A 20,103-nucleotide genomic window follows, 5' to 3' on the forward strand; every position below is an offset into this window, starting at 1 on the left:
TAGCACTGGAGAGCTAACTGAAATCTACCCAGGTAAGGAAATTCAGATTTAAAGAGTTGCTCTGCTCCCAACGTGCCTCATTTTTTCCCAGCCACTGAATGTCAAAAAGTAACACTACAAATAGTTGTATCGTTCTGTTTTTAAAAGTAATTCTGTAAGAAACTGGCTTGTAGGATTTGTACAACAGAATCATCTTCAGGCTCTGTAAAATATTTAGAAATGTGAATATATTAAAGCAACATTTTGTAATACTCCAGAGACAAAAGTTCCTGTTTTCATATTCATTTTTGATAGTTAGATTGAAACTTAAGCTTTTATGTTTATTAATAAGTAGCAAAGATTCTCCTAGGTTCCCTACCAGCCCTATGAGCAATTGGGAAACAGCACAGGATCCTTCTGGCAGATCCTACTATGCTATGAGGGATGGGGAATGCAAGGGAGAGATGGGGAAAAGGAGACATGAATAGAGGGACTTCGAGACAGAAAGCTGGGGAAAACGACAGAGTCAGGATGATCTTCCAGCACTGTTAGTGGATATTGTAGAGTAAGGACACAGTGCCACAGAAGGCAACCACTCTTCATCCCTTACCCCTCTCTGGCCAGCCAGGCTGCCTCTTTCCCCAGCTGCAAGAGCTCCAGCCTAGGATGTACCTGGAGAGAGGTTTCTACATGCTGCAGAGCCATTGCTGTCCTGTTAGTCAACCTCCCCCATTCAGCGCCCCGCTGCCAGAAGAATGAGCGGCAGTATGAGGGCTGCCACTACTGTGACCTTGAATTTATGTAACCCACACACCTCCTGGGTGTGGTGCTCTGTCCCATCTAGTGGCACTGAGAGCACTTAGAGAGAGATTAATGAGTTTGCTCTACAGCCTTAGCTAAGAGCCATGGGGCTTTTAGCTCATGCAGTAAGGCTCATGCATTTAGCTCCAGAGGTCCCAGTTTCAATGATGACCGGGGTCTGTTGGTGTTACACTTCCACCTCCTACGGTTACTGTTTAATATTCCGAGAGTGCTCTATAGCTGCATATATGTCAATAGTTTATGATGAAGTGCTGGTAGATGGCAATGAAAAACATGTAGCAGAGGCCCCTGGGTTTTGTATGACCAATAAAAATTTCTGTTGTGCCCTGCAAACAACTTCTGTACAGCTCTCTCTTTGGAACTCTGAACACTAGACGCTGTTCCAAAGTGTTCTAGTACAACTGCACTCACACCCCATATGTGCAGTGGTTCCTCTGGTTAGTCTCAGGAACCCCTTTCCCACGGTGGAGCCGAACTGAAATGGAGCCGCACTGATGTACAGCGAGGGAAGCAGCATACGAGCCCTGTACAGGGGGTCTCCGCCCCAGCAGGTCAACCAGTAATGACTCATCTTGGTCATCAATGGGGATTGAACCCAGGATCTCCAAATTTAAGAACATGAGTCTCGGCAGCTGGAGCTAAAGGAGTAACACCAATAGCTAGCAGTTGTAGCAGCCATATCCTCTGTGGCTCAGACAATGAGAGGGGCATGTAGCATACAGTTATGGAGGGCTAGATCTGCCCCATTTAAATCCTATCTCAAGGGCTTAAATGTGCCTTAGCTGGTACATGGGGCCTTGTCCTGGCCTCTGCACAGGGGTGAATTTCACCCTCTTTCTACAATAAGTTATTTCTCATGCAAAAAAAGACCAGCAGTTCTGATCTGAGGCAACTGTAAGGAGATGCACAACAAGGGACATCAAAAATTCTTTGTTCTAAAAGAAGGCTCCTCTGTGACACAGCCCTCTGCAGGGATCATGGCCAGCCCAACACTGGCCATTCTGTATTATTTTAAGAACCAAAATACATCACCCAAAATTCCAGCATTCCAGAGGATTCTTTTCTTGCATCCATTTATCGTCTGAACATTCAGTATTCTGTTACTAGGCTGAAAAAAGATTCCCATTTTATTCCCATGTATCAGAGAAACATTTACAGTTTGAATTTAAAAGAAATCCTTGGCTAGATTTATTATTTTCCATAAACCATCACCAGTCCTGTTTGCACACAAAGACACAGTATAATAAATGCACCAGTTTAGGATTAGCTTTGTTTAGCCTTGGTCCGCTCATTCCAACATCTTGTGCTAAGTTATTTCCTCATGACAATTATAACATTTGGTACCATGACAGAGGCTGTATCCTCCCCTTTTTTAACTATTCCTACTTGCATGAAACAAATTTGGTTAAGGTTTTCAAAAGTAACTAGTGATCTGGAGTGCCTCAGTTTGGGGTATCCAACTTGAGACACGTTAGAGAGGCCTGTTTTTAAGAAAGTGCTGAATGCCCATTCTCCTAAAAGCAGGCCTCAGATTAAGCCCCCCAAAATTGAGAGACACCAGATTTCTAGATCCTTCTCAGTTATACCTGTCTTTACAAAAGCTGATATTTGTCTAATTTATCAAGCGTGCATGGGATGCTGATGAATGGCAAAGATACCAATGTACTTCTGTAGCGATGCCCATATGGACATGTATTGCACTCTCCATTAGAGTGTGGTTTTTATACCATTTTTATTTTTTTTTTCCAAAAGACAACACATATATCAAAACACAAGATTCATCATAATACACACAGTAAGTAAAGATGGTTAGGATAAAGGGAGGGGAGGGGAAGTAACATATCTATCCTCAAGATGGAGCTTGTTATATATTTTTCCATACTCAAAGAACCACCATCTACTTACAGTCAGAATCACTCAATTTAGACAAAGAGGGGAAAAATGCCACAAGAATGAACAAGAGTAAGTTTAAGAGAGAGCAGTGTGTGCGCCTTCTCTGTTCATTCTGCAGCAACGCTGAAAACAAAATGGCTTCCATCTCTTCACACAGGCCTAATTTTTAGACATTGAAAAGCCCAGTAAACAAAGAAAAGTGTCACAGTTTCTAGAGCTGGATGAAATTTGATAAATATATGGGAAGGATTTATTAACATTTCAACTATTTCCCCTCCCCCTACTGTTGACCATGGGGGTGGGGAAAGAGGGGTGTCTCCCTATATTTTTGACCAACTATAAAGCAGGTTGAAACTTTTCAAATTTCGGGATGGAAAAAGAAAAAAAAAATATTGCACAGTGTTTGCAATTCCTCCCCCCAACTTTAAAACAGCTCTAACAGTTTCATAGCTCCATGCACCTCAGATTCCCCTCTTCTGCGGCGTTCTGGCAGCTCCTCCTTCGCTGCTCTTACAGGGCTGTGCTTGGGGATGGGCCAGTCTGAGCTCTCCACGCACCAGGAGGAAATATTTGCAGCTGGAGGGGGCAGGGGAGCAAACAGGGAACTCAGAGCTGGCAGTGGGCATAGGGAGAGAAATAATGTACTTCCCCCACAACAGTATAGGGCTGGAGATGCCTACAGGTCTAGAGAGCCAGAGATACTTGCCAGGCAGCCCTCATGCCAAGGGCAAGGGAAGGGAAGGTCTATCACAGCGGTTCTCAAACTGTGGGTTGGACCCCCAAAGTGGATCAATACCCCTTTTTAATGGGGTTGCCAGGGCTGGTGTTAAACTTGCTGGGCCCAGGGCCCAAGCCTCACTGCCAAGGGCCAAGCCCGAGGGCTTCAGCTTTACCCTCCCTCCCCCCGGCTTGGGTGGGCTCAGGCTTCAGTCCCCTCTCCTGGAGTCATGTAGTAATTTTTGTTGTCAGAAGGAAGGCGTGGTGAGATGAAGTTTGAGAACCCCTGGTCTATCAAGTTTCAGCCCTTCTGCTGTAGTGGAGTGGGAGCGGGGAGCCAAGAAGTTCAGGAGAGCTGGCAGTGTGTCAAAGAGAGAATATTAAAGGCACAACAGTTGGCCCTTATAAGAGGGCTGGGGCCAGAAGCCAGGGACAGACTCTCTCTCTACCCTGTTTCCCCGAAAATAAGACATCCTCCGAAAATAAGGCCTACTTACAGTTTTGCCTCTCGTTGTAATATAAGGCATCCCCCCGATAATAAGACCTCCCCGATAATAAGGCATCCACCGATAATAAGGCATTTTTCATTTCTGAAAAATAAGACATCCCCTGAAAATAAGACCTAGCGCATCTTTGGGAGCAAAAATTAATATAAGACACTGTCTTATTTTCGGGGAAACAGGGTAGCTTTGAGAGGGAGGGACCTGGCTGCAGGGAGCTGAGAGAAGGGAGCTGGAGTGGAGCAGGGCTGGGGGAAGGCCAAGGAATCTGGGGAGCTCTGGCCTGGAAACCCCCCAGGCTGTGGCCTAGTGGAAGGCCAATTAGGTACTGGGGATGCAGGGGGCAGCCCACGGGTAGGCAGAGGCAGCAGGTCCAAACCCCCCTTGCCTATGATGAGTGACAATCATACTGCAGTCTGCCCCAGTGAGTGGGGGCTAGATGGTGACTGGCAGTAGCCCATGACTGAGGTGAGGTAGGGATAGAGGGTTGGGGATTCCCCTGGGTGGGGAGACCCTGACACTGTGGGGGTATTGCCAGGGGCTGCACCCCAAAAACAAGGGGCACCGGATCCTGGGAGGGACACAGGGGCCAGCGGCAGCGGGGCACCAGCCTGCAGAGGGCGCTCTGGAGGCTGGAAACGCTAATTCCCTGAGACGACCAGCAGGAGGTGCCGCAGCGGTGAGTGGCGCACCGCGACAACCCCCCAGATCCTTTTCAGGAATTCTGGTGTGACTGCACTCAGGATTCTGCATTTAGTTCTGTGCACTGTGTTACCAGAAGGACATTGACTAATTGGAGTACATTCAGGGAAGAGAAAAAACACACCCATACGGGGAGGCTGGCAGGATTGATTTATAAGGAAAGATTAACAGAGCTAAACATGGACAGCCTGGCTAAGTGACATGATAACCAACCACAAATATGTGAAGGACGTAAACAAGGAAGGAGGGGGATTGTTTATAGTGATACAGAGAAATATATGGTAACTAGGGGGTGAAACTAAACAGGGAAAAAATAAGCTGAATATCAATAAAGTGGGCTCTATTAGGCTGTGGAACATTCTCCCACAGGAAGACATTATTTAGGACATTTAGATCTAGAGAGGAGAAAATGCTTGAAAATGTGCAGGAAACAATCTTGTATTTACAGGGAGATGGACCCACACTGTAGTCAATGGGCTATTGGAGGTCTGTGGAGCACTCACTGGTGGCCACTGGAAAACAGGATAGTCACATTGTGCTGGCTCCATGGTTTCCAGTTGCCACACTAGTGCCATGATTGTGAGTAGGAGGGGAGGTGGTCTGCACAATCGCGAATGGGCAGGGATGTGTCCATGAGAGAATCCCTCTATTAAGATGTGGTCCACACTGTGACGGATTTGGAGAACCCCATATCTAACAGCGCTTTGACATCTGTCACTTCAGTAGAGAAAGAGAGAGTGCCGAATACAAGGTCTGAGACAGGAATAGATAAATGTTTATCAGAGGGGAAACCTGTAGACTTGGGGACACAGAGATGGACAAGGGGCACAGAGGAAGGGTAGGGGAAAAGTAAAGACAGAGAAAACGGGAAGTAGGAAAAAACATTAAGGCAATGGTTTAAAGATTAAAGATCAGAAATAAAGTAGGAGGTGGAAGGAGAAAATAAACCAATGGGAAATGAAAGGAAAAAAAAAACAGTTTTAGGATAAATACACTTATTTATTATGTTTCTCTGCAGAATAAAGAAGGCAAAGGTTGATCACGATTCTGGATGGGGAGAAGACTATAGCAGAGAATCTTTTGGGCAACAAAAATCTTTGGTTATATCTATTTCTACACCACAACCCTACACTCTGGATGTCCCTAAACCTCCAACGGCCAGAAGCTGGGGCTGGACGACACGATGGATCACTCAACAAATGCCTTGTTCTGTTCATTCCTTCGAAAGCATCTGGCATTGGCCACTTCCAGCACACAGGATACCGAGCTGGATGGACATATTAGGCTGACCCACTATGGCCATTCTTATGTACTATGGAAAAGATTTCACAGCCTGAGCCGTCAGAGAGGTGATAGCGCTGGCAGAGGTTGTTTCTGAATCGGATTGAAGATGTTCTAAAATTTAGTTTCACTATTTTGTGTTTACTCCTGGGAAGGACACTCTTTACTGAACCTGGCAGCTGTTTATTGCTTTGTCTACCACTCAAGACCATATGTTTGTCCTAATTCATCCCTGGTGTTACTTCACTGGTTTCAGTAGAATTATACCAGGGTTTAATCTGACCCATCCTCACTTAATTATACACTTTTTATAGCTGTGGAAACTAATTCACTGAGAGGTTACCTGACTTGCCCAAGGTCACATAGCAAGTCAGTGGCAGATTCAAGAACAGAACCCAGGACTTCTGAATCTCAGTCCTCCGCTCTATGAATATTAGCATTAATCCACCTTCTGTGTTAAATGTAGATCAATACTGAATTACAACCACGGCTTTTTTGTGGGTGGTGTTTTTACAACTTTAGCTGAACTCTGATGAGCACATTCCAGGGCATGTTGTCTGTTTTTCCTTTTCCAGGACCTAATCAATTTTCCATCTTTGTGGTTACCCAGCCTGTTCTTAAGGAGGCTTGAAAGTAAACACAAAGAAAATGTAATGAACTTGTGTTTGTGAACTAAAGAACATGCTGCATTATTGAGTTGGCCGTATTCAACTCTTAGAACTGTTTGGTAGACCCTAACATGAGACATCCATATAGTTAAGGTTTCTCTAAGGCAGGTTTCCCACTTAGAGAAAAGGTGGGCAAATCTTTTGGCCTGAGGGCCACATCTGGGTATGGAAATTGTATGTAAGGCCATGCATGCTCACAAAATTGGGGGTTGGGGTACGGGAAGGGGTGAGGACTCTGGCTGGAGGCACGGGCTCTGGGGTGGGGCTGGAGATGAGGGGTTGCAGGTGCAGGAGGGTGCTTCAGGCTGGGACCGAGGGGTTTGGAGGGTGGGAGGGAGGATCAGGGCTGGGGCAGGGCTTTGGGATGAAAGAGGGGGTCAGGGATGCAGGCTCCGGGCGGCGCTTACCTCAAGCAGCTCCCAGAAGCAGCAGCATCTTCACCCTCCAGCTCCTACGTGGTGGAATGGCCAGGCGGCTCTGCGCGCTGCCCTGTCCACAGACACTGCCCCTGCAGCTCCCATTGGCCATGGTTCCTGGCCAATGGGAGCTGCGGGGGTGGCTCTTGGGGTGGGGACAGCGTGCGGAGCCCCTAGGCTGCCCCTACACGTAGGAGCTGGAGGGGGGACATGCCACTGCTTCCGGGAGCCTCGTGGAGCAGGGCAAGCCCCTGACCCTGCTCCCCAGTGGGAGCTCGAGGACCGGATTAAAATGTCTGGAGGGCCAGATGTGGCCCCCGGGCGTAGTTTGCCCACCCCTGCTCTAAGTAGCTAATGGCATGGTACCTCAGTGCCATATAATTAGAGGAAGCACTGACTGTGTTCTAAATTGCAATGCAATGCTCTCACAGAGTCTCTTGTTTCTCTTTTCTTCCAATTCCACCCCTACAACCTCCCCAGTGGTAATCTGGCTCTGTATAGATGTTATTATTGGGGAGGGGGTTGCATTTAGATCCAAACTAGATAGAATTAATAAACATCTGTTGCTTACCTCTCCCAACACAAGCTTGATTAAACATACTAATGATGGCCTAGTAATCATAGCTAAGCCTATACATTGTGTGACAAAGTTCCTCCTCTATCTTGGTGGGTCCTGCGCTTATTGGCGGATTTTCTTGCCTCAGAGATTCACCATGTGGGTTGGGGAACAACCCAGAGACTGTCCCCTCTGGAAGAACCCACAGTCCAGGTCAATTGGGAGGTTTGGGGGGAACCCGGGCCCACCCTCTACTCCGGGTTCCAGCCCAGGGCCCTGTGGACTGCAGCTGTTTATAGTGCCTCCTGTAACAGCTGCATGACAGCTACAACTCCCTGGGCTACTTCCCCATGCCTCCTCCAAACACCTTCCTTATTCTCACCACAGGACCTTCCTCCTGGTGTCTGATAACGCTTGTGCTCCTAAGTCCTCCAGCAGCACACCCTCTTACTCTCAGCTCCTTGTGCCTCTTGCTCCCAGCTCCTCACACTCCCACCACAAACTGAAGTGAGCTCCTTTTAAAACCCACGTGCTCTGATTATCCTGCCTTAATTGATTCTAGAAGCTTCTTCTTAATTGGCTCCAGGTGTCCTAATTAGCCTGCCTGCCTTAACTGGTTCTAGCAGGTTCCTGATTACTCTAGTGCAGCCCCTGCTCTGGTCACTCAGGAAACAGAAAACTACTCATCCAGTGACCAGTATATTTGCCCTCTACCAGACTCCTGTACCCCATTGGTCTGGGTCTGTCACAATTGACACTGACTTTTCAGTTTATCATTTCCTGGAGATTTCCTCACAGATCAAAGACAGCCTAAAGAGACTCAGATAGGTACCTCTGAACTCGTGTTGTTTGGTGGTTATTTTGCCACTTACTCTATATTTGAAGAGGTGATGTCTCCGTCGAATGTTCCCAGTGGTACCACCCAAGAAACGAATACTTTCACTCAGGAAACGGCCCAACAGAACCTGGCGATGCTGCCAATGTAGTAAGATGACATTGTAAGGGAATTCAGAGGAGCTGCACACAGAAGCAATGAAAGATGTGGAAAACGAGACCTCTGTAGGAAGATTGTGAGGTCTGGTCAGGGAGGGAAAACAGCTGGGGGAAAGATAACTGAATATAAAAACAAATGGATGTTTTAAAGAGTTTGAACTGGCAGGGAGAGGAAAAGGAGAACACATGGAAAATTTAGCTCAAATGTTATGTAAAACTTTAGAGGCTAGATTATGTCTTAGATTTAGCCCTGCATTGTCGGCTGTATTGAGCTGCACTGCTCCGGAGGGACAGAGACGACCCACGCCTGCCGATAGTGTAGGGGCAGAGTGAGGGCAGCTGGCTTCAGCGGTGTTATTGAGCATGCTCAGTCTGTGTGAGCATGCACAGTACAAGTCAAACAGCAAATCTAGGGGAGCACGTGCCCTCACATGTTCCCCCCGCACACACATCACCTCTGCCAAGGGATCACGATTCCCACTGTGTAGGAGAGGAGGCCAGACACTGCCCCACCATTTAGGAATGAGGGACCTCTGAAATATAATATACCCATGCTTGAGGTTTTGCGAACCTCAAACTATTTTGGTGGGTTTTCAAAATTAATTTGAATTCATGAATCCTTCTGTTCCTATAATAGAATGTCCCCTACCCCCGAACCTAGGATGATTCAATTCCAAAAGATATCCAATGTGTTTTTCTAGCTTAAAGAACTGCACTTTATAATGTGGGTCTCATTCTCCAATCATGACTCATGGTGAGTAGGCCGTACATGACACCAGCAAGCACAGTTCTACCACCCTCTCGCACTAAGCAGGACCTTGCTCTAGAAACAGTCCCATTGAAATGAATGGGACAACTTGTGGGATCAGGTGCTACACAAAGGACCTGATGCAAAACTCACTAAAGTGAATGGAAAGGGGACCACTGACTTCAGTATTCTTTGGATCATATCCAGAATAAGACTGGCAGAATCAGGCCTTAGGTTGGGGTTAGACCACCCTCAAAAGCTAAGTGGAAGTGGAAATAATTCATTTTTTCCATTGAATTTTTTTCTCCTCCAATCCCAACTCATTTTTTCCACAAACTCTCTCCTCCAGTTTCACCCTATCTTTCAATGGATTTCTCTCTATACATATTTTAGGAAATCCTTCATGAGCAGGACATAAACCTAAAAAAGTTTGAGCACGAATTGAACTTTTGAACCCAGGATGTCTGAGCTGACTGGAAATTAGACTGAGGGACTTTGCTCAGACACCCTCCCCACAGAGGAATGAGGCCCCCATTTGCTGTTTATCATTTCAAACATGAGCTAAACAAAAATATAATAAACTAAATTATCTAGTAATTAGAACTGTCTTTCCACTTGAGCAAAATATTGGATGAGGACAAACACAGATTTAGGGCTGGCATTGTATCAAAAATGCAGCTATTGTTCCCAAAAATAACAGGATGCAGACCAAGGGGAAATGGTGTCTAGTCACCATTGTTCATCGCATTTGTCATATATATATATACACATATACACACATATAAATATACACACACACACACACACACACACATATATAGTGCTTTGAGAACCATAAGTGAAAGGTATTTCTAATTATTCGTTATGCTTAGTTACACTAGCTGAAGATCTGACACGACTGCTTTTTTTCCATTTACCCCTTTAATTGGACTATGAATCTTCTTTTTCTTGGCAACATAGAAGAAGATTCATAGTCCAATTATATAGGTTGATGGGAAAAAAGCTATAGGACCAGATCTTCAGCTGGTGTAACTAAGCATAATTAATAATACTAATAATTAGTAATATTAGTCATTATTTACACTTAGGAATACCTTTCCCTTAAGGTTCTCAAAGCAGTATATTACAGGGAAGTAGGTATTACTATGTTTTTTGTAAAAGTGAGGAAACTGAGCCACAAAGCGGTTAAGTGACTTTGGCAAGTTCATGAGTCAGCAGGAGAACTAAGAATAGAATCCAGGAGTCCTCGTGTCCAGTCCCTCCCGGTTCTTACCACTGGACTACACTCATACCCCTGAAGAGTGAAAGGCCAACAGCAAAGCCAAAAGAAGTCAAATAATGATTTAACATGAGATTCACATGTATCAATATATATATTAATATCCTTAGTGATATTTTAGTGTATGTAGCTCTATGTCATACTCCATCAATGTTTAGCATACGTTGAGGTTACCTTTCAGAATAAGGTTAAATGACACATAACAAAAAAGCCCCTTTGGGGACTCTAGTTGCATATCCAGTCAAATGCTACAGTTAGATATACAGCCATGACTTTACCTCAAAGACAGACAGGAAACCTGAGAAGTCTTCAAGGAAGTTATGGGAGTGCTTAGGGGAACAATAAATTAAAAGCAGACAATTGTACTGTCTGTACAATAAAAGATTGTGGCTGCACACATGCAATATTTATACAATGTTTGGCTATACCACTCAAACAACAGACATATTTTAGCCCATTCCACCAAGGACAAAAAAATCCTGCTTAGGTCTAAGAAGGAAATCAGGCCAAATAACTCCAGCAGGAGATTCCAACTATCTATGACTCCAGTGATTACACTGTGCAGAAGGTTCTTGTACACATATTCTTTGGCCACAAGCAACATAACTGGTAAGATACATATGGTCCTTGCTTCTGACCAGCATTGTACTGTCAGGTTAATAAACATCACCTACCTAGTTGCAAGGTTGCATACAAAATCAGCCGAGATAGTGGCCCAATCTTCAGGTCTGGCTGAGCTCCGCTCAGTGCAATATATAAAGATGATGCCACTAAAGCATATATAGCTTCCTGTTGTCCCAGCATCTCCGGCAGTCCTGGTGGCAGCTAAGGCTGGTTCAGTCACCCTGGGATTTAAGGGGTGATTAGACAGCCTGGCATCAGAAGGAGTCAGGTGGTGCTCTGTTCACACATCCTTACTGTCCATAATCCCAACAGTTCCTTTACACTGGAGACAAGAGGAAGTGGTGTACACCTGCCTACACCAGCTTCATGCCAAACAGCTCTATTCTCCACCAAGAGACTCACCGACCAGAGTGTCACAAACACCCTTATCAGGGGCCAGGATCTGGTCCATTGTTAGTGGTGCTGCCATTTATCTGTTTCACTTGTTCGGTGAAACTCAAAGTAAATTTGTGACTAAAGGAAATGCTGCTGAAGTCCCAGTGCATTAGAAAGCTAGCTGTCTCCAGGCACCCGAATCAGACCAAAGTGTGTGAAGGAATCATCTGTGTTGGCAACAGCTGATTGGCCCACATCTCAAAAGACAGAGTTGAACCTAGAGATGGATTTAGGCCATCTGATCTGGATCTGAACTTCCAAAGTTTGGGGTTTGGTCTGGGCCCTTTTCTAAAAGGAACTGTCCACCTACATCAGACATACATACAATGTGACGTTTATTTCAGCATAAACAAAGTGCTGGAAACTCACTAATCCTCCTCTGTTTTTTTTCTAGGGAATTGGCCTATGTCTATATCTACAAGAATTATTTGACCCAAGTTGGCATGCCTAGTAAAAATGTCCATAGATATCTTGCTAAAGGGCATTAAATTTAGTATGCACAGGGGCTGGATTCAGATCTCGGTTACATTTGAAACCCAAAGTAAACCCATTCACCTCTGTAGAATCACTTGGGGCTGGAGAGAGATTTGGAAACCATGTGTGACCAAACAAAGCTTAAATACATCTGGTCAGATACATCAAAAGGAATGAATGATGTACAGTTTTAAAAGAATCCAGTATAAATTGTTGTCTTCTTTGTACTGGAAAATGTACAGTTTGAGTCTAAGTTTCCAGAGCATGTTGGTGAGGCTCTTACATCCCGGGAGATTATAAACACATGTTCTGTTTTGACTGAAAATTGGAGAATTTCAAAAAAGTTCTTGGGAAAATTGGTTTAATTTTAAATATTTTGCTACATGTGGGAAACATAATATTGCCTGCTTTGTGACGTGCGGAGCTGGGAAAGGCATCAAAAGAAAAAAAACATATGGATCATTAATAAGCATAATGGTAGCCAAAGTAATTGACGTTAGAAACAATGCCAACCATAAGAAAATGGACCATACCCAAAGGAGTTTCATAAGTGAAAAGTCATCCATAGATTACAAGGAAAGGCTGCTACCAATGGTTTATATAGGGATTGCAGAATGATGAAGCTATCAACATAATATCGTGTGAGACCTTTTCTTAGGTTCATGGATGGCTAATTCTATTTCTTGTGCAGTGTTCCGCTTCTTTCCCCTCTTTTGCTAATTCACTTTGCAGACTAAGGCCTGGTCTACACTAAGAGTTTATTTCGAATTTAGCAGCGTTAAACTGAATTAACGCTGCACCCGTCCACACAACGAAGCCCTTTATTTGGATATAAAGGGCTCGTAATATCGATATCTGTACTCCTCCCCGACGAGGGGAGTAGCGCTGAAATCGGTATTGCCATTTCGGATTAGGGTTAGTGTGGCCGCAATTCGACGGTATTGGCCTCTGGGAGCTATCCCACAATGCACCATTGAGATCGCTCTGGACAGCAATCTGAACTCGGATGCACTGGCCAGGTAGACAGGAAAAGCCCCGCGAACTTTTGAATTTCATTTCCTGTTTGCCCAGCGTGGAGAGCTGATCAGCACAGGTGACCATGCAGAGCTCATCAGCACAGGTATCCATGCAGTCTGAGAATCGAGAAAGAGCACCAGCATGGACCGTATGGGAGGTACTGGATCTGATCGCTATATGGGGAGAGGATTCAGTGCTAGCAGAACTACGTTCCAAAAGATGAAATGCCAAAACATTTGAAAAAGTCTCCAAGGGCATGATGGAGAGAGGCCACAATAGGGACTCACTACAGTGCCACGTGAAAGTTAAGGAGCTCAGACAAGCCTACCAGAAAACAGAAGAAGCAAACAGAAGGTCCGGGGCAGGGCCACAGACATGCCGCTTCTATGCTGAGCTGCATGCAATTCTAGGGGGGGCCGCCACCACTGCCCCACCCCTGACCATGGATTCTGAGGCGGGGGTAATCTCAGCCATGCCTGAGGATTCTGTGGACGGGGAAAATGAGGAGGAGGAGGAGGACGAGCTTGCGGAGAGCACACAGCACTCCGTTTTCCCCAACAGCCAGGATCTTTTTCTCAGCCTGACTGAAGTAGCCTCCCTACCCTCCCAAGGCAGTATCCCAGACCATGAAGCCATGGAAGGGACATCTGGTGAGTGTACCTTTGTAAATATAAAACATGGTTTCAAAGCAAGCGTTTTTTAATTATTAATTTGCCCTGAGGACTTGGGATGCATTCGCGGTCAGTACAGCTACTGGAAAAGTCTGTTAACGTGTCTGGGGATGGAGCGGAAATCCTCCAGGGACATCTCCATGAAGCTCTCCTGGAGGTACTCCAAAAGACTTTCCAGAAGGTTTCTAGGCAGTGCAGCCTTATTCCATCCTCCATGGTAGGACACTTGACCACGCCATGCTAGTAGCAAGTAATCTGGTATCATTGCATGACAAAGCCTGGCAGTGTATGGTCCTGGTGTTTGCTGGCATTCAAGCAACATCCGTTCTTTATCTCGCTGTGTTATCCTCGGGAGAATGATATCGTTCATGGTAATCTGGTTGAAATACGGGAATTTAATTAAGGGGACAGAGGTGGCCGTTCCTGCTGGGCTGTTTGCCTGTGGCTGAAAATAAATCCTTTCCTGCAATTAGCCAAGCGGGGGGAAGAAGGGGGTGATTGGCACTTAGCTTTTTCGTGTTTGGCTAGCAGGGATCTTCCCTGATACCAGCCAGGCGGTGGAGGGAGGGGTAAAGCGATCATCCCAGAGAATTGGATTGGGGGGGTTAGTTTGGTTTCTGCTGCTGCACATTAACAGGAAAGACGCAGCACTCAACAGGCTTTGCTTGATATGTGGGAAAGAAGGGCGCTGGATATATGAAGGCTGCAGAAGCCGAAAGACAATGGCTTACCATGGCCGCATGCAAGCCGAATTCTGTTGCCCGGACCTGCGTCTGTGATCTCTAACACCAAAGCCGCAGGCACTCAATATTAAGATGCAAAATGCGACCTTGTACTGAAATCACATGTGCTATTTAATGTGAATAGTGTTGTTCACCATGAAAGAGTATAACCATTGTTCTGTAAAATGTATCTTTTTAAATACTTCTCTCCCTTTTTTTCCCTCTCTCCCTCCCGCAGCTGCAAATTTTTCAAGCCTCCCACCTCCGTCCCGAAGGCTATCTCAGATAAGGCAGCAGAAAAAAGGACGCGAGACGAAATGTTCACTGAAATCATGGAATCGACCCGCAATGAAAGAGTTCATCTGAATGAATGGAAGGACACGGTATCAAAATACAGGAAAGATGCCAGGGAACATGAGGACAGGAGGGACGCTCGAGATGAGAGGTGGCGGCAGGAAGATCAGAGGTGTTGGCAGGAAGATCAGCGGTGGTGGGATGCAATGCTGGGGCTGCTGCGTGATCAAACTGACATGCTCCAGCGTCTGATGGAGCTTCAGGATTGGCAGCAGGATCACAGAGTGCCTCTACAGCCCCTATATAACCACCCTCCCCCCTCATCATGTTCCATAGCCTCCTCACCCAGACTTGTAAGAACGCGGGGGGGGGGGGAGGAAGAGGCTTCGTGGACCCACCCACTCCATCCCAGTGGACAGCCCAAGCAAAAGGCTGTCATTACTTTGAACTTTTTTTAGTGGCCTTTTCCTTCCCTCCTATCCTCCTCCCAAACCCCACCGAGGCTACTTTGTCAGTTCTTTCCCTCTTTTTATAATCAATTAATAAAGAATACATGATTTTTAAATGATAGTGACTTTATTTCCTTAGAAAGCAAGCTGTGATCAAAGGGGGAGGGTGGGTTGCTTACAGGGAATGAGTCAATCAAGGGGGTGGGTTTTCATCAATGAGAAACAAACAGAACTTTCACACCGTAGCTTGGCCAGTCATGAAACCGGTTTTCAAAGCTTCTCTGATGCACAGCGCTTCCTGGTGTGCTCTTCTAATCGCCCTGGTGTCTGGCTGCGCGTAATCAGCAGCCAGGCGATTTGCCTCAGCCTCCCACCCGGCCATAAAGGTCTCTCCCTTACTCTCACAGAGATTGTGGAGCACACAGCAAGCAGCAATAACAATGGGTATATTGGTTTGACTGAGGTCTGAGCGAGTCAGTAACGTGTGCCAGTGTCCCTTTAAACGTCCAAATGCACATTCTACCACCATTCTGTACTTGCTGTAGTTGAACAGCTCCTGACTACTGTCCAGGCTGCCTGTGTATGGCTTCATGAGCCATGGCATTAAGGGATAGGCTGGGTCCCCAAGAATAACAATAGGCATTTCAACATCCCCAACTGTTAGTTTCTGGTCTGGGAAGTAAATCCCTTGCTGCAGCTGTCTAAACAGAGCAGTGTTCCTGAAGACGCGAGTGTCATGAACCCTTCCGGCCAGCCCACGTTGATGTTGGTGAAACGCCCTTTGTAATCCACCAGTTCTTGCAGCACCACTGAAAAGTACCCCTTGTGGTTTACATACTGGCTGCCCTGGTGCTCCGGTGCCAAGATAGGGATATGGGTTCCATCTATCGCCCCACCACAGTTAGGGAATCCCACTGAAGCAAAGCCATCCACTATGACCTGCACATTTCCCAGAGTCACTACCTTTGGTAGCAGCATCTCAGTGATTGCCTTGGCTACTTGCATCACAGCAGCCCCCACAGTAGATTTGCCCACTCCAAATTGATTCCCGACTGACCGGTAGCTGTCTGGCATTGCAAGCTTCCACAGGGCTATCACCACTCACTTGTGAACTGTGAGGGTTGCTCTCATCTTGGTATTCTGGCGCTTCAGGGCAGGGGAAAGCAAGTCACAAAGTTCCATGAAAGTGCCCTTACGCATGCAAAAGTTTTGCAGCCACTGGGAATCATCCCACACCTGCAACACTATGCGGTCCCACCAGTCTGTGCTTGTTTCCCGGGCCCAAAATCGACGTTCCATGACTAGAACCTGCCCCATTAACAGCATGATCTCCAAAGCGCTGGGGCCCGCGGTTTGAGAGAATTCTGTGTCCATGTCCATGTCCTCATCACTCTCGTCGCCGCACTGCCGTAGCTGCCTCCTCCTCGCCTGGTTTTTCAGGTCCTGGTTCAGCATAAACTGCACGAGAATACGCGAGGTGTTTACAATGTCCATGACTGCTGTCTTGAGCTGAGCGGGCTCCATGCTTGCCGTGGTATGGCGTCTGCACAGTTCACCCAGGAAAAAAGGCGCGAAACGGTTGTCTGCCATTGCTTTCATGGAGGGAGGGGGAAAATGTACCCAGAACCACCAGCGACTATGTTTTTTGCCCCATCGGGCACTGGGATCTCAACCCAGAATTCCAATGGGCGGTGGAGACTGGGAACTATGGGATAGCTATGGGATAGCTACCCACAGTGCAACGCTCCGTAAATTGACGCTAGCCTCGGTACATGGACGCACACGCCAAATTAATGTGCTTAGTGTGGCCGTGTGCACTCGACTTTATACAATCTGTTTCCTAAAATCGGTTTCTGTAAAATCGGAATAATCCCGTAGTGTAGACATACACTAAGATAAATTGGTATAGTTTTGATGCATTTGAATCAAACCTCACCTCAGACAATTGGAGCTCTGGACAAGTTTGGTTTCCACGTTTTAATTAAGTCACAAGTTTATCATCTGATTTTGAATTGCCAGTTAATAGCAATAAAAAGCAAGAGCAAGTGTAGCTTGTTTGGGTGCCTCCAGCTCTCTGCTTATCTCCTGCACTGACCAATGTGCTTTGAAGATACAGCAGAAACTCTATTACCCGTCCTATTTCATCCTAAAACTCCTCTTGTCTAAATTTAAGGCTTGTCTCGCCCGTGGAGCCGGCTGCAGATCTGACCCCAAACCCTGGAGGATCACCTGGGATCAGAGACCAGTGCTATCTTTGCAGATGGCTCAGATCCTGGTTCTGGATGTCCATTGGCCATCCTCTGCTTTCTCAGCTACTCAGTCCCAATTGTTTCCAATAAAGAACTTTACGAGGAAATTTCTCCAAGCTCTTAGCTATTTTCATCACATGTCTCGGAAGCTCTTCTCCTGTCTCTTTTAAAGAGGGCAATCAGAACTGAACACTGTATTACGCACTACTCATTTATTTAATCCATTATATTTTCCAGCCTGTGCCTAGCTTAGCCTTAAGCTTATTCAGCTTACCCTCTATTGGACAAGGCAAGCTACTGATTAACCGAGAGGCTAATATTGCAAGTTACATATGGGAAACAAATGTGAACTCACAAGAAACCCAGTCTGTGCTCCAGAGATATGTAATTATAGCGTGCTGATCTGATCTGTTGGAAGACTAACCAAATCCACAATGATCTATCAGCAATTTTCATGACATTGCCAGAAATTCCTGCTGGAATAATAAATGTTCCATGATGCGAAGAATGAAAGTCTTTTGGAGCCTGTTCTAAAGACATGGGGCCAAAAAAAAAAAAATGATTTTGCCTAATTTTGAACCCACTGAGGGCTTGTGAGTTCAAAATTTGAACTTGATCTGAAAACATTATTGTATGCAATGTAGTTGTAGCCATGTGAACCCTAGGAGATCAGAGAGACAAGGTGGGTGAGGAATATCATTTGTTGGATCAACTTCTATTGGTGAGAGAGAGAAGCTTTCAAGCTTATTTATGGCTTATTACAATAATCTGTAACCCACTAACCTCCCTCTTTTGGTCTATGTGTCATTTCCTCGGTACAAGTTGCAGGCTGCTTGCTGGTTGGTTATGGGGTGGACTGGGGAGAGGGGAGGGGGCCACGAAGGACTCTTCCTCCATCTGATGCTCTCTCTCTCCCTGCCCCCCCCACCCCAGGACAGCCAGGCCACGCTGTGGGATTTGAATGAGGGCAAACACTTGTACACGCTGGACAGCGGCGACATCACCACCACCCTGTGCTTCAGCCCCAACCACTATTGGCTACGCGCCACCACCGGGCACAGCATCAAGATCTGGGTGTTCCGCCTGCCGTTTGCGGTGATGCTGGGAGTTCCTGTCCCAGACCTGAAGACGAGCTCTGTGTGGCTCAAAAGCTTGTCTCTCTCACCAGCAGAAGTTGGCCCAATAAAAGATATTACCTCACTCACCTTGTCTCTCTGAAAACATTAGTCAGTTTGTGTATTGCTTGGGAGAGACTGAAAACAGAGAGCCGGGAGGGTGTGGTTTACTTCTCTAACACCCAATACCACCACAGCTCAATTCCCCTTACCTGGAGGTGGCTGGTAGAGTGATTTGGATGCCTTGATCCTCCAGCCAAAGCAAGAAGTCCTCACCTTCCAGAGCAAAACAAGAATCCAAATGAGACAAGTCTTTCAGTCTTAGTGGCCAGCTTAGTCATCTTGCGCTTTCCACAGGCTACTAGCCCCTTCAGTCCTTGATGCCATGTTTTCCTTCCCTGCTTGTATTGGGAGCTGACCACAGTCCTTAGGCCTCCCTGGGTTTAACAGTACTTTCCTTCCCCCCTTAGTTCAGGGGTTTCCACACTGCCACCAGAGGTGGTATTGTAGGGGTGCCCTTCCTCTCCCACTACTACAAGCCATGGCACCCTAAATCATGGGGCAGTGTTCTGCCTGAACCCAAGGAACTCAAGTCTGCCCTGGTGTACTATTGCTTAGAGTCACTTCCTACAATGCCCATCGCTGGTCAGGCCTTCTCCCTGGTCCTTCCAAGGCAGTCTTCCACCAAGTCTTGCTCAGACTCTTTTCCCAGCTCTCATCCTGCAAGGGAAACACTCCTGATTACTCATCTCCACATAACCTCCCCTCAGCAAGTTACAGGACCACCTCCAGCACGCTTCTCTTCCTTCCAGCTCTCCTCTCCCAGAGAACTGACAGCCTCTTCCCTCCCCGAAGGCCTGGCTTTCAGTCACCTGCTTTCATTCCTTCAAGTTCCATGACTTTGAAGGAAAACTAGGCACAGGTCACAGCTGGGACTTGGTCCCCTTAAAGGCCCAAGCTTACTCTGTGAAAATCTGGTCCAGTTGTGAGTGCTGAGTTCTGGCCCAGTGGCATTCAATGCTTCATCGATTAGTGCCTGATCCTATAGTCATTCTGCACATGGAGCTGCCACTGAAGTCAATGGAATGAGGATCAATCGCTGAATCTGGTGCTTAGCGTTCAAATGTTGAGCACATCTCGTGCAGTGCCTCTCAATTATTTGCAACTCCAACAGTTCTGCAGAAGGGTGTCTCTTAGTTACCAGCACAGTGGGGAAAAACTCTACAAAAACATGTTGTAATGGACATGCTGTTTATTATAAATAAAGCATCTCTGTGGTATCTGTTATTGAGTGATAATGTGCAAGGTTGGACAGCAGCCTCACAGCTTATAATTCAGGGCACTTTCTGGCTGTCCAAAGTATGCATGATGTTTCATCAAAGTAAGGAGATGAGCACTGTGTGGGAGGAGGGCTTGAGGATGGGATGATAATGTGGAACTAAAAATTCTCCAAAGTCTCACGTGACCATTCATCATAGTGGGATCCCTAAAGCTAGCAT

Source organism: Malaclemys terrapin, chromosome 1 (assembly GCF_027887155.1).
Source record: "Malaclemys terrapin pileata isolate rMalTer1 chromosome 1, rMalTer1.hap1, whole genome shotgun sequence".
Lineage (NCBI taxonomy): Eukaryota > Metazoa > Chordata > Testudines > Emydidae > Malaclemys > Malaclemys terrapin.